The sequence below is a fragment of the Acomys minous genome, assembly GCF_964271855.1.
Source record: "Acomys minous genome assembly, chromosome: 5".
In the NCBI taxonomy this organism is placed as follows: Eukaryota; Metazoa; Chordata; class Mammalia; order Rodentia; family Muridae; genus Acomys; species Acomys minous.
In genome coordinates, this window is record NC_140494.1 from 17,893,636 (window position 1) to 17,916,606 (window position 22,971).

A 22,971-nucleotide genomic window follows, 5' to 3' on the forward strand; every position below is an offset into this window, starting at 1 on the left:
CCAGGTCCTATATAAAGAGGATCTACATTATCCTTTAACTGCCTTAATCGTACCTATGTGAAATAAGGTACTTGGCAAATCAGTAGTGAAACTGGAAACACTGACTTCTGAAATTAAGCGACCTACAAAAGGTTATATAACTAGGCAAGCATGCAGCCCCTGAAGCCCAGAGGTCTCCCTACCACTTTGTTGTGGCCTCTCTGACATAGTACTCATTAAGTGGGCAGAGGTCAGATCAGTTCTTGAGGCAAGTTAGTGTCAACTGGATGACCTTGTTTTTTTACCTTGATGCTTTTGGGTCCCAGATGTGTTTTGGCTCGCTCAGTTCTGGCACCCTTTGCATACGCTGCCTTACTAAAGTTCATATAGTTGAAATTGCTTTAAAGACAATTGATATGAATTTAATTAGTTCTTACAGTAGTCTTTTCCTTATAAAGTGACATACTGAGGCCTAATCCCTCATTTAAAGTTAGGTTGGCATATACTATATGCAAAAATAAATATTTATTGGATGAGTCACACAAGGAATGAATGTAATAAGAGTGATCTTTTAATTAGGAACTACAGTGATCTCTGGTTCTGTTTGCTGGACAATAGCACTGGGACTTAACTTTGTACAATGGTTCAAATTTAGTCCCAAAGAGCACATGTTGAAAACTGAATCCATGCTATAGAAGTTGGAAGTTGGGGCCTAAAGGAAAGTGTCATTTCGCCTCCACCATTGTGGGTGTATTAATGTTGCCTCTAAGTAAGTTTCCTAGCTCAGGGGTCAGTTTCTTATCAAAGAGAGGTTGACCTTTTTGCTTTCTTGTCTTTTCTTTGCTTTTCTACTATGGATTGTTAAGAGAGAGAGGGAGGTGAAGAGAGAGAGAGAGAGAGAGAGAGAGAGAGAGAGAGAGAGAGGTGTCTTTGTCTTAGTTACTTTTCTGTTGCTGATATAACATACCCTGACAAAAGCAACTTAAGGGAAAAAGAGCTCATTTTGGCTTAGAATCCAATGGTTCATCACCTTGGTGGGAAAACCAAGAGGCACAAGCTTGAAGTGTCTGGTCGTATCACACCCCAGTCAGGAACAGAGAGTGATGGATGCTCTGCTAATGCTTAGTGCTCTCTCTACATTTTAGGTAGCCCAGCATCCCAGCCAGGCATTGGTGACACCCACCATGGGTGGGTTTACCCACCACAATTCCAATCCAAACAACCCCACAGACAACACCCAGAGTTCCATCTTCCAGTCACTCTAGATTTTGTCAAGCTGACAACAGTAAGCATCACAGTCCTCAACTGCAGTGACAAAGGACTCTGATTTCTCACTTTCCAATCTTAAAAAACTATAAGAAATCAATTTATATTCTGTATTTAATAAACAACCTAAGAGACAAGTGAATAAATGTATATGATAATCACACACGGTAGTTCATGCCTGCAAATTTAGCGCTTGAGAGGGTGAGTTCAACCCTGTTTGCACAACATCTTGGACACTCTTTCTAAAAGATAAGATAGGAAAACAAGTGAATGGTTTTTAGTCTATTTCGAGTTGTATTGTCCTAACTGTAGTCAATTTTAGGACATTTTCATTTGCTTTATATGAAATCCCAAGCCCATTAAGCCATTCCTCACCCTTTGAAACCCCACTGTCCTAGAGAGCCGTCAGTCAGCTTTCTCTCTAGGTATCTGTTCTGGATGTTGAATATATTTCCATGGAATCGGGTTGTAGCTAGTGCTTTGTGACTGCCTACGTTCTCTTACATAATGTTTTTAATGCTCACGAAATGGCATCTATCATCACTTCACTTTTGCTGTCAAAGAATCTATCATTACATCTGTATTTCACAGTTAACAACTTTATCAAGTAGGAGGCACTGGGATTATTGATACTTTTCACCATTGTGAATAATCCTGTTGTGAACGTTTGTCTACAAGTTTTTGCATGGATGAGAAATATGTTAATTCATCAACTGTCATCTTAATCTTGTTGTCAACTTGATGCACCTGGGAAGAAGAAACCTCAACCCAAGAATTGCCTCCCTCGGGCTGGCCTGTGGGTGCCTATAGGGAATTTTCTGGCTGCTGGTTAATGCCACATCCCTAGGCAGGTGGTCCTGCGCAGAAGGAAAGGATGGGAATGGAAGCCTGGGAGTGCACAGGGAAGTAGTGTTCCTTTGTGGTTTATGCTTCAAGGTACTGCATTGAATTCCAACTTCCTCCCAGAGTTGTTTTTTTGATCATGCTGTTTGATCACAGCCACAAAAAAAAAAAAAAAAAAAAAAAAAAAAAAAAAAAAAAGCAAACTAGGACATAGATCTAGTTCCTGTATATATCTAGAACTGAAATTGTTGGGTCACATAGGTTTTCTTTTTATTGAAAGAATAATGGTCTTTTCTTTTTTTAACCCTCCACACTTGTTAAAATGATGTCATCTACTCTTAATATAGAGAATATGTTGGGAGATCTAGATGTGGTAGGGATTGGAGAACACAGAGAGAATATTCTGGGTGTGATATTTTCTGAGTAGACTGAAATTCACTTTTGTCTGTTCTTTTCAATATGTATACCTATTATATTAAAGAGCTGTTCCTGATATGCTTGGTATGTAGGAAAGACCACAAGGCCAGAGCCCCCAAGAACAAATGAGCTGGTCTTTTGCCTGCTAAAAGCTACTATTGTTTGGGGAGAGATGTAATAAAGGTAGAATAGAGGACATGGTGGGGTAGAAAGGTCTATGAGCAAGAAAGGAAACATTGCAACCAGATGGCTGGAATAGAAAAGCCTTCTTGGAGGTAGTAGTAGCTTAGAGCTAGAACTTCCAGGATGGACAAATGAAAAAGCTTCATGCCTGAAGAAGGAAGCAAATAGAGACTGAAGCAATAAATACACTACATAGGTCCTGGGAGTGCAAAGTTTATAACCTACGGTAAAACTAAAGGCAGCTAGAAGACATAAAACCTTGCAGCAAATGGTTAATTTTTTTAAAAATCTTGCCAACTGGAAATGTCTTTGTTATACGCTCACATTCAATTATTAGTTGAGCTGTCCGAGCACAGTGGTGCTCAACGGGTGAGTATGGTGCTTCTGTTCAGTTCTCCTGTGCGCCAGGGCCCGTGATTCCCTGCGTGATGTGGCAGCTTGGTGTCATGTGCCCTGGTGTGAGTCTTTTTCTTTACTGTGCTTGGCTTTTTCTACATATGTTGAGAAGGGCCAGTCACTTCTATGTAGACATCATCTCGGTTTTTCTTTGATTATCATCTTCTGGTTTTCTGGGGTCAGATGCTTGATGGAAAGAATTCTTCTGCAGTAATTTTCTCTTCATCACTTTGTTCTGATTTCTTAAAAGTTATTTTGAGCTTAAACTTTTACTTACTGTAGAAGTCTTAAGTTTTATTGAAACGTATAATTTCTAGGAGCTAGAAAGATGGCTATATGTTTCCTACGTATTGTTTGGCATAAATTTGTTTATTATTCGAAGACACATTAACTTAAATTGTCTTTTCTCTTCATGAGAAATACGTGTACAGATAAATGCCTCTAGGCCTGTCATGCTGGGTAGGTACACAGTTATGTACCCCAATACTATCATTTTTCTATTTACTTCTACTGATAGTCACAAGTAATAGTGATGACAGCAGTGATAACTCCTGATTACTATCATGATAAGCAATAAAAAAAAATCTCTTAGTTTCTTTCCTGTGATAAAATATCTTAGAAGTTTGTTTTGACTTATGGGTCTAGAAGGTGTAGAGTGTATCACAACGAGGAAGAAGACATGGCAACAAAGCAGCATGTGTAGGAAGCTGGCTGATCACATTGTAGTCTCACTCAGGAAACAGACAGAACATTCTATTGCAGACAGGCTATAAAGCCCCAAACCCTGCCCCCCGGGAGGAACTTCTTCTAGCAAGGTTCCACCTCCAAAAGGTTCCATGACCTTCCCAAACAGTGCCACCAGCTAGGGACCAAGTATTCAAACACACGAACCTATGGGGGACATTTCGCTGTGAAACCACCACACAAAATAGACTTAAAGCCTTTATGCCTTCCTAGCTTATGTATGATGGCCATGATCTTGCAGAACATATGGCACATATTCTTACTCTGCCAGCAGAATCCTCACTCATTGTCTTTTTTTTTTTTTTAAAAAGCCACCCATGAGCAAAGCCTTTGAGATTTGCTATAATATGAAACAATCTCAGTTTAGTACTTTAAAATTATTTTGCCATCTCCCCTCCACCCGTACCGCCCCAACATCATGCCACTTTGTCTTGCTAGCAGATGTGCCGGTGACAAAGTGATCTGGATCATAGGCAGCTGTCACCTTCAGTGGTTTGATTTTTGTCATGGTGGCCTCCTGCCTTTCACATGTTGTCCTCAGAGCTGCATCAAGAGGAATCTGGTGATTTGGCTCAGTGGGAGCGTGTTCACCTAGAGGAGCAGAGCTGATAGAATGACCACATACTCAAGAAGAATTTATTAGATTGGCTTACATGACGTGGTCTTGTTAGCCCAACCGTGGCTGGCTTCACACTGGAGGGGTTAAGAACTGGTAATTTCTTAAGGCTCAAGGCTTGATGAGTCTCAATCTGGCACTCAATGCTTGGAGGATTCTGGAAAGCCACTGGTCTTCAGTTCATGTTGGAAGGTTGAAGGCACTGGGTTCCATTGTTGGCAGAGGATGAGAGCAGTGGCAGCAGAATAGATGAATTTGCCAAATGCCACAAAGGTCACCAGCAAGAAGTAAAAGCCTTTCCATCAGACCTCCTTATAATATCTAGGCCACCTCAAGAAGCAAGGTGCCACCTACTTCAGGGGGCCTTCCTATTTCAGTTAACTAGTCAAGGAAAGCCCTTATAGGCATGCCCACATGCAAACTAATCTAGTTAGATTCTTACAGGTGTTGCCAGAGGCCTGTCTCATAGGTGATTCTAGACTCTGTCAGGTTGATACTGGTTCTAACCATCACCCCTAGTGTATGCATGGCCCACAGCTGCATCCCTGAACCTTGACAAAACAAGAAGGAGCAAGCTCAAGGGATGACCTACAGTCTCCTCTTGGGTCACACTTGCGAGTGCTGTGTTGGCTGAAACAAGTCACAAGGATGATCTCTGATCAGTGTAGACAAGGAGCTGCTTAGCACATGGATCTATGCAGACAGTTGCCCGTGCTCCCCTTTTCTTTCTTCCTCTCTTCGGAAGAAGAACTGTCTTTACCTTTTAGCATCAACAGCTCTGTCACCGCTTCCATCTTGTTTTTTTATTTTATTTTATTTTTTATTTTAAAGTATTACAATTTATTCAGATTACATTCTGAATGTTAATCCTCTCCTTTGTATCTTCCCATTCCCACCCTCCCTCCCTCTTCCACCCTATTCCATTGGCTAGATCTGAACAGGGGGCGTCTAGGTTGGGTGCATGTATTTTACTAGGTTGGTGCAACAGTTTGCAGGCCTGTCTGGGTCCAGATCCACTGGCCTTAATGGTCACCTGGTGGAGCTCCTGAGACCTCTGGGTCCTTCCATCCCCCCAATCTTCCATACCACTTATTTTTTTTAACTCTTTCATTCCTTTCCTTGTACTAACTCAAACTTTATCCTCAGCTTCTTTACTTGTTTTGCCACTTAACCTTTAACTTCTTGAACATGATTGCTGCATTTCTTTGTTGATGGTCTCTCATGGTTTTTCTGTCACTATGTTTCTTGACCTTTGATTAAGCTTGCCATGACTTCTCAGCATGCCACCACAATTTTTACTTCTCTGGTATTCTAGTTAGGATTTTGTTGGTGTGATAAAAATGGTGATCAAAAGCAACTTGAAAGGAAAGGGTTTATTTGTTTGAGGTCCATCACTGAGGTAGGGCAGGACAGGAACTACAGGCAGAAACCTGGAAACTGAAACAGGAACAGAAGCCATGGAGGAGTGCTGTTTAATGGCTTCCTCTCCACAACTTGCTCTGCCCACGTTCTGATACAGCCTAGGACTAATTGCCCAGGGATAGCACCACCCACAATGAACTAGGCCCTCCCTCGTCAACTGTTAATCAAGAAAATGCCCCACAATCTAATGGAGGCAGTTTCTCTCTTCAGATTTCCTTTTTTTATGTCAAGGTCATAAAGACTAGCCAGCACATCTGGCAAGTCTATTATGTTACAGATGCTGACTACAATACAAAAATGCCTAAGTCACTACCTGTGTTGCCAACAACCTGACTATTTCTCTTCAGATATTCTTTGTGTATGCATATGTCTTTGTATATATGGCATGCTACATGTGTGAATGCACAGGCATATATGTAAACACACACACACACGCAGAAGCAACAGCAGGACATCTGTAGTCTTCCTCTGCCTCTCCACCTTAGTTTTGAGACATGGTCTCTCACCGAACCCAAATCTTAGAGTTTCAGCAATCCTGGCTGGCCAATGACACTTCAGAATCTAACTATCTTTGTTTTCCCCATGCTGGGTTTATAAGCACCCATGACTTTGCTTAGGTTTTGGGGGGGCTGCTAAGGATTCGAACTTGGGTCCTCTTGCTTTCACAAGCCGTACTCTAAACCACTGAACCGTTCCCTGAGCTCTCTTACTCTACATCAACTTTTATTTTCCTTAGCTAAAGTATAGAAGACTATCCTACTAAATACTCAGTCAGGTCTTAACTTCTTTGGCTGTTTGTTTGTTTGTTTGTTTGTGTTCAGTGTTCTAATTTCTGCTGCCCAGCCACCAGGGGAATCCATGGAGCTTCAGAACCTGCTGCAGAATCAAAGGGATGCCCAGAGTGTGTGGTCTGTTGTTCTACCTGGCGTTCATCCAGAAACTCTCCCCTGCTCAGGATTAGATTGGAATTTCTCTACCCATTCCCTTTGAATATAGTTTGTCCAGCCACATGAGTTTTCAGCAGCGGCTGCCTTGTCTTCTCAAGGCTTCAGCCATCCATGAGCCTGAGCCTTTGCTTCTGACGTCTCTGCCTATGTGTGGCTATCTCAGAGCTTCTTGTCCTTGGCCTCTTTCATTGCCTGCCACTCATCAGAGGGGAGCTACCCACCCTTTCCTTCAAATTCATTCATCTCCACACTTTCTCATCGCATCGTTGTTCTCTCCATCTTCCTAAGGCGGAAGCCTCGGTTCAGGGATCAAGAAGCTAACAATTGTTTTCCTGTGAAGGAACAGATAGGAAATATTTTAGGTACCCTGGATTTCTGTTGTATCAACTCAGAGAGACATGAATTTTAAATTCCATTTCCACCATGGGCCAGCAGCTTTATCTGCTGATATATTACATGGTGTGGTGATTTGAATAATAATGCCCTTCATAGACTTATAAATTTTGAATGTTTGATTCCTAATAGGTGAACTGTTTACGAACGATTAGGGGCGTGGCCTTCTCTGTGGAGGTGTGGCTTTCTTTAAGGAGGTATTTCTATGTGGGTGGGCTTTGAGGTTTAGAAAAACCCACCCCAGGCCCAGTCTCTCTCCCCCTCTCTCTATCACATGCTTGTGGATCGGATATAAGCTCTCAGCTATTGATTCAGAGGCCTGCAGGCTTGCCTGCCACTGCTGCCTGCTGCCTTAATGGTCTGTGCTCACCTTCGGAAACTGTAAGCAAGCCTCCCTCAGTGAAGTGCTTCCTTTAAGTTCTCTTGGCCATGGTGCCTCTTCACAGCAATGAAAAATTACTACAACACGGTTAGGTCATTTTTCCCACTTGTAAAATGCCAGTGAGTCTAGCTTCTCAGAACTACAGTGGTTGCTGAATGACCTTGTGTGAGACAAGCACATGGCTCCTGAACCTCCTTTCACCTTGGACCTCTTTTTCTTTCTTTCTTGGTTTTTCAAGACAGAGTTTCTCTGTGTAGCCTTGACTGTCCTGGACTCACTTTGTAGACCAGGCTGGCCTTGAACTCAACGATCTGCCTGCCTCTGCCTCCCAAGTGCTGGGATTAAGGTGTGCTCTACCATGCCCGGCTTCACCTTGGACCTCTTAAGATGGGCATGGGAACTAGTGTTTGGGATGCCTCTCATCACTCAGCCTGGTGTCTAATGGGGAGCTTGTGCCCGACCTTACCACGCTCTCCCTGTTCCCTCTGTGTTAAGTACTGCTACAGTACAGTACTTTCTACAGTCACTGCCCTGTTGGCATCACTGGGTTCTAATTTGGTGCTGCGTGCTGGGTTCCCTCTAAAAATGTGTCCGTACTTTATCATATAGAGCCAATGCTTCTCCCAGAAACCAAATGCAGTCTAATACCCATGCCCTTTTCTGAGGCTCTCTTCTGAATGCATCTGCATAATTTGGGAAGAAACTCAAACACGGCTTGTGATATCTTTAGGATTATATTTACTTGGCCTTCTGCTACAAGTATGCGGTAAGTTTCTTTACCAGCAAGAGTTTCATGTTTTAAAAAGAACCTGGTGCTTTATCTAATTAGATAAAATCTAATGCAATGAAGTCTTTTACAATGCACGGGTGACTTGTATTAACAGAAGACCAAGAGGACTGACGGGAAGTTTTCCTATATTAAAAATGGCTGGTGAGATGGCTTAGTGGGTAAAGTATTTGTTAATTGAGTGGCCACAGTTTGAACCCCAAGAACTCTACTTAATGCTAGACGGGCATGGCAGCCTACCTGTTAATTCCAGAATGATGCAGATCGAGGCAGGGGGATTCCCTGAACAAACTGTTTAGGAAGTCTACCTAGAGCAGAGAGCTCTAGTTTTACTTAAGAGACACTGGCCCACTGAATAAAGTAGAAAGTGAGAAAAAGTCTCATATCAGCCTAAGGCCTTTACACATACATATGCGCATGTGCACTCCCCCTACCTGTGTACTCCTGCACATTCAAACACTGGCATGAACACTCGAACACAGACATGCAAATACACATACACCACACAAGTATACAAGCAAAGCAAAACACCCTGTACTCTTGGTTAAGAATCCTTATAAGGACTGTTAGCATAATAGAGACTTCTGGCCATTTCAAACCCATAAATGGATTGGGGAAAGAGGATTATAAACTTTCTGGCTCCAGACTTTTAAAAGAGCTGTAGCCGGACATCTTTGCTGTATCGTAAACAGAGCTATAAATACAGCATTATTCTCCTGCTTTTCCCCTTCCAGATGATCAGGGATCAACATGAAGACCCTTATACAGAGCCAAGTGTAGTCCACTCTTTGTTCTCCTGAGTTTTGTCTCTCCGGAGTGGAATTAGAATGTTTTAACCAACACTGGATGGGTGCTACTGTGTTGAGAAGAGCTGGGGGAAGTCAAGCTTAGGTGTGGCTTCTTTCCACAAGAGCAAATCCATTTGCGGCTCGGTTAGCGTGTGTCACTGTTCTAAGTAACGTGGCAAGTGTGAGAGTGACAGCCTTGTTACAAGCCATATGCCCTAAGGGTGTTGAATGGGTAGACCTCATTCTCACTGTGCTAGGTAAGGAAGGTTTAGAGGGCACTATGGGTTAGAGATGACCCCTCCTGTCATAAGAACTATTCTGCGGGGAAACAGGCTTTGCTGGTCAGCTATGTGCATCTGTAAGGTGAGCAAGAGGGATGCTAATTGAAGAGGCAACTCAGGCTGGTACTCTTATTTAATGTTAAGCCTTACCTAACTTCGAGTTTGCTTTCAATTGAAGTGCTATTTTTACTCTCCAAGTGTGTGTGTGTGTGTGTGTGTGTGTGTGTGTGTGTGTGTGTGTGTGTGTGTGTTGTGTACGGGGTATTGGTGTTTATATGTGCAGAGACCAGAAGTCAACCTTGATATTCTTCCTTAGGACACTGTCCACCTTTGCTTTTGTTTAATTGGGGGGTAGTGGTGGTGTTGAGACTTGTCTCTCATTGGTACCTGGTGATAACTGATAAAGGTAGGCTGATTGTCCAGGGAGTTCCTAGAATCTTCCTGTTTCTGCCTCCCCAGGGCTTAAGTTACAGGTACAACCAGATTTTCACATGGGGCAGGGGACCAGAACTCAGGTATTGATGTTTATGCAGCAAATACTTTACCAGCTAAGCCACCAACAGGTAACAGTTACAGTTTGTGTTAAACCAGTGTCTCTGGGCTTAACCTCCCACTAACCTGTCTTGATCTGTGTAACTATTCCATCGGGGAAATGGGAATCTAGAGCAATCCCCATCCTATAAGTGAAGAGACTGTTATATTGAAAAATCTTGCGCAAGGTCACTGAGTGTATAACTGGCAAAAAATTATTGTGAGATCTCGATCTTCTGTTCCTAAGTTCTAACAACTAACCAGTGGCCCCACCTGCTTCTTAGTAAATACTCTGTTTAATTATGAAAATGAAAATAAAGCAGAGCAACCATCAAAATAATTTTCATGTCATTTTCTATTGAGTATAGGTAATACAAATGGAGTTTTCCCATGCATCTTAAGATTTGACTAAAATATATTTGAGACTGACTTGAAGTTCACCTTTACTCCATAAATGTTGGCTATATTTGTATATGTATGTGCATGCATGTGCACATGTGTGTGTGGAAAGTACACTTGCACATATGTATGTGCCATGGTGCTTGTGTGGAGGTCAGAAGGCAACTTGGGAGCGCTGTTCTCTCCTTCCATCTTTGACTCTTAGAAATCAAAGGCATGTTGGGAGGCTTGGAATCAGGTGCCTTCCTTCCCTCTCTGAGACATCTCTCCAGGCTCCATCTTCACATTCTAAACAAGCATCTTGTGCTAAAATCTCTTGTGTAGTGAGTTGTTAAAGAAAGAGACTGGAGCATATGCACAGTCTATTTTTGGATGTATGGAGATAGAAGAGTCAAGTGCATGAAACCATTGTGGGTGGTGTGTGGAGAAATGGAGCTACAACCAGCTACCCGGGAACTAGATTTTATAAAGAATGGAGGGAAAAAAGTTGGGTGTGTAAGGGAAAGAAGATTGAAGTTATAATGAAATCATTTGAAAAGAGATTTCATTAGTATCTGTTTCTACAGTAAAAAAGATGAAAGAAACAGTCTAAAATTATAGCAGATAAAAATGAAAGTCTGTTTCACCACTGACTATTAAGAGAAGAAAAATATTATAAAGGAAGGTTAGGAAACTACTGTCATGATGATCTTAAAAGAAATATTTATGGCTTAAAAAAAACTTAAGCCCTGTTTTTACAAAAGATGATGAGTCACACAATTAGCTATCAAAAGTGTTTATATTCCCATGATTTCCTACCAAATGTTCTTTGTACAGATGTTTATTTGCAAAATTAACACACATTATTTTTTAATGCCAATTCTTGTATACTTGAGGACGAAACCAAGCTCATCATGCCCTCTCTAGACACAGTAGGAAGTGGCTGGGAAAGAAGATAGACAAAAATGTGGGCAGTCTGGCCCCTAGTATTCAAGTTGTTTTGCGTAGAATTTTAAACAATTGGATATTACGTTTCTTCCCAAGAGGAACTATAGTCATCATTAAGACTTGATTAAAATAGATTTGAGACTGACTTGTAGTGCATCTTTACTCTGTACACACTGACTATATTTTGAAGCTTTACAAAAATAACACACACACACACACACAAGTCTTGGCTGCTGTCTGTCTAAGAGCAAATATAAATAATAATATGATTATGTAGAATGCCATTTATTCAACTCCTTAATTTTAAATGTGTGCTGGGAATGTGGTCATTTGGTAGAGCCTTTGGCTTGACCCTGTGTTCCATCCACAGCCACACCTAAACTCTGGAGGTGAAGGCAGGACAATCCTGATTTCAAGATCCTCTTTGGCCACAGAGCAAAGTCAAGACTAGCTTAGAATACAAAAGACCCTGTCCCTGCCCCCTACATCCAGCTCCAATTTTTAAAAAATAAAATGAGATCAACGACACATCTCCGCAGCTAAAGGTGATCACCGCCTGGTCTGAAAGCATGAGTCCCACCCCCGGGACCCACAGAGGAGGAGGAGAGAGTCCACTCCCACCGGTTGTCTTCTCCCCTCCACATGAGCACCGTGGCAGGCACATGGTCCTCTCCCCCAGCACACACAAAGTAACTTCAGTGAAAAATAAAATAAGTGCGAGAATGAGGTGACACTAAGGCCCATGTCATACATGCTCTGTGAATGGTGGTCCAAGATTTAAGAACCAGTATATTTAATTTTTAAGATACTGTTTTTTTCCTAGAAATGAAATATATATATATTCATTTCTAGTGTGTGTATATATATATATATATATATATATATATATATATATATATATATATATATGCAGAGGTGGGGAAGAAGAGGGGAGAGAGAGAGAGAGAGAGAGAGAGAGAGAGAGAGAGAGAGAGAGAGTGAGCCTTTTATGTATCCCATTGGGATACCTATATATTGCCATTACCACATGATAATGTTGGTATCTCAAAAGGGACTGATTACTGTACAACACTGATGACCTGGCAGCACAAATGACAGTTGTTAATCTTCTGACTTCCAGGTATGTATTCTGATATGCTTTCTCTTTTCCTCTCTCTCTTTCCCTCCTCCTCTCCCCACAATAATAAATAAATAAATAAATAAATAAATAAATAAATAAATAAGTAGATAGATACTCTCAGTTTGAGTTGGTGCTCTTCCAGAGGACCCAGGTTTTATTCCTAGAACCTACATGAAGCTCACAACCCTGTTACTTCATTTCTTGAGGATTCCATGCTCCCTTCTGACATTCATGGATACAAGGCAAGCCCATGGTACATACACACACAGCAAAAACACACATAAAAAGAAATAAAGCTAGGTGTGGTAGCCCATGTCTTTAATTCCAGTTCTCAGGAGGCAGAACCAGGGAGATCTCTGTGAGTTCAAGGCCAGCATGATCTACATGGGGATGCATAGCATATTAGCACAGAAATGATGCTCTTGTTTAAGAAACAGTGTTATTGATGCTTTCTATATCTGTATCAAGAATATCTTTGAATATATGAGACCTTTATGGGTTTCTCTGAAGGCAGCCAGCTTCTATTCCTACAGCTTGGTTTGTGTCAGCAGGGTCTTCACAGCTCTCCTAAGGATATATATAAACTACGAGACACTTGTGGTAGTAATCTAGCCATCTTTTAATCAGAACGGCTGATGCCAAGTGACTATGGGTTGTTGTCCTAAGTATGTGGGGTGCTTTCCTTTCCTCAGATACTTGAGGAGATCCCCACATGTACCAAAGCTCTGGTTTCACCTCTAGTGTTTAGTCTAGCATGGAAGTGAAGGCTGGGCAAATACACACTACTCTAAATACATTTCTGTTCTATAGCTGTTGGTTGCGTTCTACTTTAAACAGTTGTCAAGGGTTAGACGTTCAGTGTTTTGGTTCTGAGATTTTTAATGGTCTGTAGGAAAGTAAATCAAATGGAAACTTCCGAAGCTGAGCAGAGGGTGGGAACTAATCTCCCCTGTGGTTTTGGCTGGCCACGTGCCTGCCCTGGTTTACTGGTTTGTGGCTTCTGAGTTGCTTTCTCTTGTGCTAACTCACATAAAACGTAATTGCCATAGTTTTCCTGTTTATCCTTGCCTAGATTAACTGTCTGACTTAGATAACTGTATGAGTTAGCTGTACAAAGGAGGCCCTGTGTGCCTGTAGTCACAGAAGGATGGCTGGGGACCTCTGGCTCCCGTTGTCCTTTCCACTGGGTTGTATAGACAGTTCTCTGGCTTATTCAACAATAACAACAAGGGACATTTGTGGCTAAAGGTTAAATGTCCCATGGACACATTTCCTGGTCCCTGGCACCTATGTGTTCTGTTACCAAATGGTTGGTTTCTCTGTCCATCCCTTCCATCTATTGAAAATTAATTTGTGCTTCGCCCATTCTTATGATGCGAGAATTTGATTCTCTCCCCAAGCATACACAACTTGCGGCAACTGACACTTGTAATTAACTCTTCTCAATGTTAGCATATAATTGGAGAGGAAATGAATTCTGGGATCTTATAAGTAATAGGGAAGATACACATGAGCACTCAAACTTTGAATGTAACCATATTTTGCCATCATTATTTTATAACATAATGATGTTATAGATTTTTAACATTTCACCTATTTATTCTCTCCTTCCTCCATTGTGAGTGAGTGTGTGTGCGCGTGTGTGTGTGTGTGTGTGTGTGTGTGTGTGTGTGTTATGTGTGGATAAATGAGTGTGCTCATGTCATATAATGGATAGGAAAGTCAGAAGTCAACTTCCTTGTACCATGAAGAGTCTCAAAGGATGAAACTCAGATCAGCAGGTTTCAAAGCAAGTGCCATTACCTGTGGTGGCCTCTCACCAGTCCTAAGGTTATGTTTTGTCTCCACTACAAGTGACCTATGGAGATTCTGAGGACATACTGTTAATTTAGGCCTTCTTCTTTCCTGTTATACTAAGGGATTATATGCCGACTATTTTTATTTGAAACAGACTTTCAGGTAGCCCAGGGTGGCCTTGAACTCACTAGGTAGCCAATGCAGGCCTTGAACAAATTGATTTTCTTGCCTCCAACTCCCTACTGATTGTGTACACCATGCCCAGTTTATGCAGCACTGGGCCTATGAACTAATCTACACCCACATGTCTAGAACAACCTTTAGCTAAACTCGTTGCTGGAATCACTGGTAACAAACTGGTAACAAAAGGATATCTTTTCAGAAACCCTTCTCTTCCATGCAGTGGCCTCTGTCTTTCACACTGTACTAGTGCGCAAGTGAAGGCATGGTCAGACCCACATCAGAGCTGTAGGAGGTGGAGGAAGTGACCTCTGGGATAAGGAGAATCCCTCCTCTGGGCTGCCAGACTCCTCACTGGCAACTGCGGAGGCCTCTGTCACTGCCACAAGGACCCACTGAGATGATCTCTTTCTGTATATTTTCTTCCACAAACAAGTATCCTGAATTCTCAATCCAGGTGAGGTTTGACTGTTGTCATAGAGAATAATGAAGAGAGTACTCGAAAGGACACAAGTATGAGACATAAATAATACCGACTGTACTGTCATGTGAAAACCATTAGACCATTGAGTTTAGAGACAAAAATACTACAGGCTGAACTACAATATGCCCCTTTGGAACTTCATGGCTACAAGAAAGAGTTTTCTTATGTCTGGTATATAAGCTGCCACTGCAAACTGGTATGCACTGGGCAGTGTTTTCTTCAGGTGTTGACTGAGAATATGTTACAGATTAAAGATTTATTGAAACAAGGATATTTGAGTTACTTTAATAACTTAAACAATATATGGGATGATTTATAAGAATATAACAGCCTTTTCATTATAGTCCTAATTGTAGTTTGTGTATGGTTGTGTGTGTGTGTGTGTGTGTGTGTGTGTGTGTTTTCCAGCAAAATTGCTGTGAAATAAAGTTGATATGTCTTATGATGATCAATTTTAATTGTATCCAGTGGACCAGTTGAGACATTCAGCCTCATAGACTCAGTAACTACTGACTATTTGGACTTTCTGTTGGTAGACAGCCACTGTTGGATGAACTAGACCACAGTGTGGGGTTGTAATCTGGAATCATAAGCCAAAGAAATTCTTTCCTCTTAAAGTAGCTCTTGTTGGGGTATATTGTCACAGCAACAGAAACAAAACTAGGACACCGTTACTAGGAAAATTATATACATGATACCATGATAAAAAATGTTTGTTCTGTCCTGTGTTCTCCTACACTGGCAACACTTAGTGTCAGACTTAATTTTCTTGCCTATCTCACACGTGTAAACTTTAAATTTCATTGTGGTCTAATTTGTGTTTCCACGATTATCTGTGAAATTAGGCATTTTTCTTCTTTTGTTTTTAGCTTTTGTTGTTTTCCCCAGTTAAATTGCTGTGCATACTTTGGGCTAATTGACATTCAAATTGTGTTTTCTAAGAATTCATACCAGTGCTTGATGTGTTCGTGTTCTTGCTACTTTTGCTGATCATATTGCAGAAAGATTTTGAGTCATAGCTGTTCTTCTCTCTCTCTCTCTCTCTCTCTCTCTCTCTCTCTCTCTCTCTCTCTCTCTCTCTCTCTCTCTCTCCATTGTGCTCAATTCAGTCAAGTCACATGAATCTCTTTTCTGTCTGTCTGCATTAGGGATTTTTTGAAAGAAGTTTTCACTATCTGTGTTCATGAAGACTTCTTCTGTGTTTATTTGTAATAGTGTAAAATGTCGTCTTCCTTACTCTCTCTAAAGTTGGTTTTTGTGCTTGGTGTAAGGTATGACTGTGCTTCACACAGGATACCTGTTTCTTTCATGAGTATTTGTATTTAATGGTCCCCCCCCCACCCCTCTGTCTCTCTCCAGCCAGAAACACCTACTGTGCCACAAGACACTTTTCCATCTCCTTTTCTTGTGTTGGTGCTACACTGCCTTAATCACTATGGTGTGAAAACAAACCCTGATGTGTTTCCAACATCTCAGCCCACTCTATTTTTGAGAATAGAATCAATGGCTCTTGTATGTTTCTATTGTATTTAAATTTTAGACACTGTATTTTTTAATTCACAAAGAGAGAGAGAGAAAGAGAAAGAGAAAGAGAGGACGAGGAGGAAGGAGGGGGAAAGAAGAAAGAAAAAGGAAGATTCAAGTATGTTGTGCTGAAATTTAGGCATTCCAGTAAGTCTTTAGATCAACTTGGGGAACATGCCTTTGTCTCAGCATTGAGTCATTTCATTTGTGAATAGGAAATGTTTTTCATTAATTTTGTTCATAAATATTTTGCAAGTTTTCCTATAAAAACTAAAGTGAGAAAAAAACATATTTGCTAAATCCTGACCCAACCTCAGGCTAAAACTAAGGTCACCTTGACCCTCACGTGTGTGTAGTTCTTTATGGGAACAGAACTCACCTGCCGTTGTTCTGCTTCTATAACCTCAGGGCTTTCTGCTTCTGATCAAACAGCGATGCCATGGTAACACAGCGCCGTGGTAACACAGCGCTGCCGTGGTAACACAGCGACGCCGTGGTAACACAGCGATGCACTATTTTTCTGAAAACTTAATATCATTCCCTGCTTGTCAACAACCACCGCCCCATCAACAGTGCTCCCAACTGTGGGTTTGCCTTTATAAATTCCCTGTTTTACTGACTTGGGCTACTTCATTAGATTTGTAGTCACAAGAGTATGTTCCCCCAAGCTGTCTATGTCTGTGTGGTTCAATAAAAAATTAAAATTCATAAAGAGCTCATTACGTGGGTGAGGATAGCCTAACTACAACAAAAACCATGATGACCATGGATTATGTCTCAATGGCAGACCATATACCAAATATTCATGAGTCTCCACTTCCTCAGCACTGCTCTCTTCAAAATAGTCCTGCTTATACTTGTTAGATGTTTAGTGATTTGCTTGTTTTTAAAGTTGTTTGGTTTTATCATCTTTTATTTGTCAATATTCTTAAGCTTATTAAGTGCTCAGAACTTTCCTGTAAATTTTAAGTTTTCTGTCAATCACAGGTGTCTGTGGCTAATAGAAATCTCTTATTTGATCTGAGTGTAATGGCCACAGCTTGTATTGCAGTGTTGGCCTCACATGGTAACAGTAGGCATGCTTGGTTTAATGAGTGAGACATTAAAAACATGCTTACTTTTACCATTTAGCATATTTGGGGTGAGCTTTCTGTAGACACACCTGTTGAGGTAAGGAAAGATTTTTAGCTCTCAATTGCTGAATTTTTAAATTGTCAATATTGAATCATTTTAGGTTTCTATTTTTGCATCTTTCAAAGACTTCTATTAGTGGGGAGGCATGGACAGGTGTTCAGCTGTTCGTGTGAGTGTGAAAGCCAGAGGTTGCCTTTGAGACCCACCCCCAATTGCTTCTTGAGACATGTTTTCTCAGTAAACCATGAACTTACCATTCCTGCTGGCTAGTGGGTGCTTGGTAGCCATTTATCCTTCTCCTCCCCCCTACAGGGTTAAATATGGATTTATTTCATCTGAAGTTTAGAAGTTATCCTTTTTTATAATTATTATCACACATCACATAACAGTTCAGTCAGCAACCGACTGCATGTACCACAATGGGCCTCTAAAATTATAGCCAAGCTGAATTATTCCTTGTGACATCATAACCATTATATTGTCATATTCTAGGCATTATCTGAGAAAAAGCTCATACATGAGGACATTGTGCTGGCACTCATACCAAGGTGCAGTATAAACAAGTATGTAAACATACTACAGTATTTGATACTGATGACAAATGGCTGTTATTAGTTAACTAGACTTTACTTCCTATTTTTAATGCAGCATGGAACATATATCACGTTTACTGTTTCCTTAGATTGTGTCAGAAGGCCTCATAGAATGACTGACATGTTGGAAAAAAAAAAAGAAGTGACATAGTGTGGCACAAAGGTACACCAGGACAAAGGAAACGTAACTCAGCAGGACAGCATCTTTAGTTGCAAACAAATCTGCAATAACCCACGCCATGTTAGCATGTAAGTCAGCAATGGGAGACCACTGAGTTTGCACTCTCATGCAAGGTGCTGACTGTATCTCACCCCATTGGTGGACACTCTACCTCACAATCAACTTGATTGGCTGATTCACAATCAGTGCAAAGGGGAAGGGTATGACTGAGTCATGTTTTAGAAATGCTGGATACCTAGGAGTCTGGCACCATAGGCAAGAGGTTTACAGGACACTGGCCCTTGGAAGGCCAGCCATCTTTGAGGGAAAAGACCTGTTATCATATATGTATACCGTGTAGGTTTTCATATTCCATGTTTGTCCAATGGTGAAATTGCTTAGCAACCCATTTCTCAAAAGATATGCTCATGGCTAATGAGGGTACATGACTATATCTACCAAACAAAAGAAACATGTTATAAAGGGTCATTTTACCAAAAAAAAAAAGGAGGGAAACATACTTGGTTCACTGAATAGGGCATGACGAATTGCCAAGGCTTAGCAGCTCCATGCTGTGGACAGAAACTTCAGGACTTCTTTTCAGAGATCACTACTCAGGTGAAGACAAGATTCTTGATTTTCAACAAATGTCAGTGTGAAGCTGAGCTGGGGATTGCAGACCCTTGTGCAGGTGATTATTTAAGCATGGAGTTATTAGGAAGAACGTGCTCCCTAGCATCTCAGGAAAGAGGATGGTGCTGAATTGTCTTGGCAATAAGCCACCCATGTGATTCTGGTGTCTTCTGAAGTGTTAGCCCAAAATGATTCTGGTGTGTCCTGGATGGGACTACAGCTGATAAAAACCTACATCCCCAAGGTCACAGAGGAAATTAAGATGGTTTTAGTGTCAACAAAAGTGTGCAGTTCTGCTTGTGAGCTTTCCAGAGAATCTCTGGGAAAGGAGCAAGGCTATCCCCATGCCATTCTTATTTGATAATATCTCTGAACAAAGGAAGTATCTCCAGGTAGCCAACCTTCACAGCGAACTGTTAATTGTGGTAGAATTCTCAATTCTTAGCTAGTGAGGGCCTTTTTTCTCTTCTTGTGTTTCTAATTTTCCCTGTTTATCTATCTATTCTGCCTCACGATGTCAACAGGGAACTTCTCAAAGAATTAGACTTGAGTGAAGGTATATGAACCTACCTAAGAACTTCACAGTCATACAAAAGACTTAATTTAAAAATTTTCAATAGTGTATAGAGAGGGAGGAAAGACACTGATTATTGTCCCTTTTAAGTGAAAGTTGTATTCAAGAGTTCTGAGAGACATTGTAAATTAAATGTCTAAAAATGTATCATTACAATTCAGGGTCTCCAGAAGTGACCCTGGATAAAAACAAATGGGTTCTGACCTTGGATTTGTCTCGTTGAGACATGTGCCCCTTAAAAAAAGGATTCAGAGAAATAGATATAATTCTGGTGCGATAAGCATATCCTACCCAATTCCTGTGAATATTCCTGAAAACATATATGTGTTTGCATGAAAGTCATCAGCCAAGTGAAATCTTTTAAGGTACTCTCTCCCATTTGTATTTGAGTTTAGTCAGATGCTCTGAAATTCATGTTTGTATGAGAATGTTCCTTTATCTGAGATTTCATGACACCCAAAATAGCATACCATACATTATGGTTTGTTCGCTCTTCTCATCCTTTCTCACTTGCTTTGGATTATGGAATAAATCTGTTTTTCTATGGGTGTCTAAAGTAAATCCTAAGCTCTTCCCTAAAGTCCTAACTCTGCTCAAAATATGTTCTTGTGCCTTTTCATATGGTTAAATGTGGAAAGAATTTCCTGTTGTTAACTGACAATGCCATGGTAAATGGAGGCTCTGCCTCTGAACACCCATGATGAAAATACAAGGAGCTGACCAGGTTTAGCATGTTTTTTTTTTCTGTTCCTCATTTGACTAAGAACATTACATATGAATATCAATGTTTTTCTCCATGGCGTATCAAAGCGGAAACTGGGCATAATTTTCTTAGAGCCAAGGTTCCACCAATCCACTGTACTGCCAAGACAATAAAAATGAAAGGAAAGGAGAGAAGGAGAAAGGAAGTAGATAGGTTGGTTCATATCTCTAGGTAAACAATAGTCCATATCCTAATAATTCAACATTGGATACAATGGAAATATATTAAGAATATAGAGATAAGAAATGGATGAGTGGCACCACTCTACTACCCTTCCCTTCATAGTGCTGTGCTTACCTCTTCATTACAGCATTACAGTTGAGATGATGCTGTTTATTAATTAAAGTATAGATATGGCTTGAGGATGTGGTTCATTTGGTAGCAACATTTACCTGCTCTTTATAAAGCCTTGAATTAGTCACTGGCATTTCATAAAGCATGTGTGGTAGCACACACCTGTAGTTTGACTGTGGAAAAGGGGTCAGAAGTTCCAACTTATCCTTGGCTGTGTTCAAGGCAGCCTGGGGCACAGAAAATTCTATCTTTTAAAAAAGGTGATATTGTCTTTTTAAAAATCAGATATTTATCACCAATTCCTCTCTTTCTTCCCCCACCCCTCTATACACATAGTGAGATAGAGAGAGACCAGTATGCCCTCAAGAGTAGAAGGTGGTAGAATTTGTTTTAGGAACAGCAAGGAGCCTTTGTGCTTTGTGGCCACAAATAACCAGTTTCTCTCTTGTAAAGTTACAAACCTTTCTGTTCTAATATTTCTCAAGTCACTTTTAGTAGAAATGTGGAAACCAGGTGATCAGGTGATTGATTTAGCATCAAGGTCAGCATTTTACAGAGCCCTTTTGATTGTGGTTTTAGAATCCAAGAATAATCATGCAGGAACAGAAGAGGAGTATCTGTCATTTCTGGCACTCACCAGCTTTGTTGGAGTCATGTCTTAGAATGGAGTCTTAGAATGACACCCCATCTAAAAACCATAGGTACCAGTGCTTGCTGGAACTGTAAGAGAAATGGCTCAGCCATAGATCAGAAATGGAGTATTTGTCCAGCATTCATGGGGCTCTGGTTTGATCCTTACCTATCAAAAATAAAGAAAAAGCTTTGATTGTTCAAGCACTAGTTATAATGACATGACATAGCTATAAGTTTATAATTAACATTTACAAGTAGTTTCACACTTAAGACATAAATACCATGGGGAATATTTGTTTTATTCAAAAACTGATGATTTTCAGCCTTTGCTACTTTCCCCTCTACAATGAAAAATATCATATTTAGTCAGCTTATTTATTTAATAGCTTATATTTTCTTGAAACACAAATACCATGTCAGAATAAACAATGTTACAATGGTAATATATACCTCAACAAGAGCTATGAATGGATTCAGGTAAAGCTTTTGTAGTTTTGAACTTTCTCTGAAAGGCATATAGCATGTTGTATGTAGAATAGCTACTTCAAAACATTCAAAACATGCAAAGTGTAGTGCATCAGCATAAAGCCAGTGGTTTGCTGGGTAGGTTTTTCTAATTGGTAGTGGAAGTTAGAAGGATATTTACAACATGGATGACCTTAAGGTTATAAGTGAATCCATAATCATCAACTCTATTTGTGAGTTCATCAGAAAAACAAGACCATTCTAAGTATTTCAAGGTGAGGATGACTTAATACGGGGAAACATAAAAGTGGCAAAACCAGAAAGGACTGAAGGAATAAAGTCAGGAAAAGACCTCAGTTCTCAAGTGGCCAGAAGCCTTTGAAGATTCAAGATGGCAGAACTGCGGTGACCCAACGTTGATGGTCACATCCGCCTGAACCTCTGGGAGGGTGATTCTTAGGACATAACTGAAAAAAAAAAATGCCCTCCCTAACTCTGTGTCTTTAAAGCACTTCATATTGTTTAAAAAAATTGCTGAATACTTTGAAGACCTTTTGCTTCTGTAGACTATGTCTCTTGGTTTTATTGCATTAAAAATCAAAACCGAAACACAGGAGCCTTAGGACACCATAAGCAGGCATGCCCTCAGCCATGAGATTAAACAGCTCATTGCAGGTCAGTTATAGCTTTGGGAAAACGCCACTGTCTAATCACGAGAGAAAGAGAATATAGAAGGGTGAGTGATATGGTAGTAGAGTCATAATGGGTTTGACTTTGGGGCATTCCTAAAAGGGTCTCGGTTGCTTTCTAGGAGCTCCTGAATCAGGCTTAAGTAGTTCTGTCGTAATACAGCTAAGAGATCTCACGTCTCATGGTGCCCGCATGCCTTCCTTCTGCCAGAGATGGGGCAGGAATTTGGCTTCCCTCCTGGCTTCTATGTCTCACACACAATAGTCCTCATTGAGCCCTCCAACCTGAGCCCAATTGGCGGAGATTATATAAACACAGAATATCCCAGGAATCTATAGAGAACTGAACTGGCAACAAATAAATCTATGCATTTTATTAAACACTTATGAAAATCTACCTAGTTGACAATAGTACATAGATGTAAATGTGAAAGTTATCCTATAAACTCCATACCAGTTTCCAATAACTGTCTCCTTGTGTCAATCTGGGAACAGTTAAATAAATAATAACCAACTTGAGCTTTGACTACTTTCTCCAAAACCTTTCAACATGTTTATGCTAAAATGTTATGCATGTAAACATTCACACACACACCAGCCAGACTTTCTTTTATCTACTTGGAGGCT

General features: G+C 40.6%; 1 protein-coding gene and 1 long non-coding RNA gene across 19 annotated transcripts in view; one reads left to right on the forward strand and one right to left on the reverse strand.

Moving 5' to 3' along the window:
- CACNB2 (calcium voltage-gated channel auxiliary subunit beta 2) overlaps positions 1-22,971 on the forward strand; it is a 340,356-nt gene that overhangs the window by 232,997 nt on the left and 84,388 nt on the right. The gene's annotated exons all lie outside the window — the stretch shown is intronic.
- Positions 485-16,847, reverse strand: LOC311597937. Of its 2 annotated transcripts, none has more exons than XR_014779408.1 (3): positions 16,786-16,847; positions 7,035-7,145; positions 485-1,487 (listed from the first exon to the last, which is right to left on the reverse strand). It is a non-coding gene; the product is annotated as an uncharacterized lncRNA (long non-coding RNA). The 2 variants fall into 2 exon arrangements; XR_014779409.1 differs by lacking the exon at positions 485-1,487 and adding an exon at positions 5,377-5,874.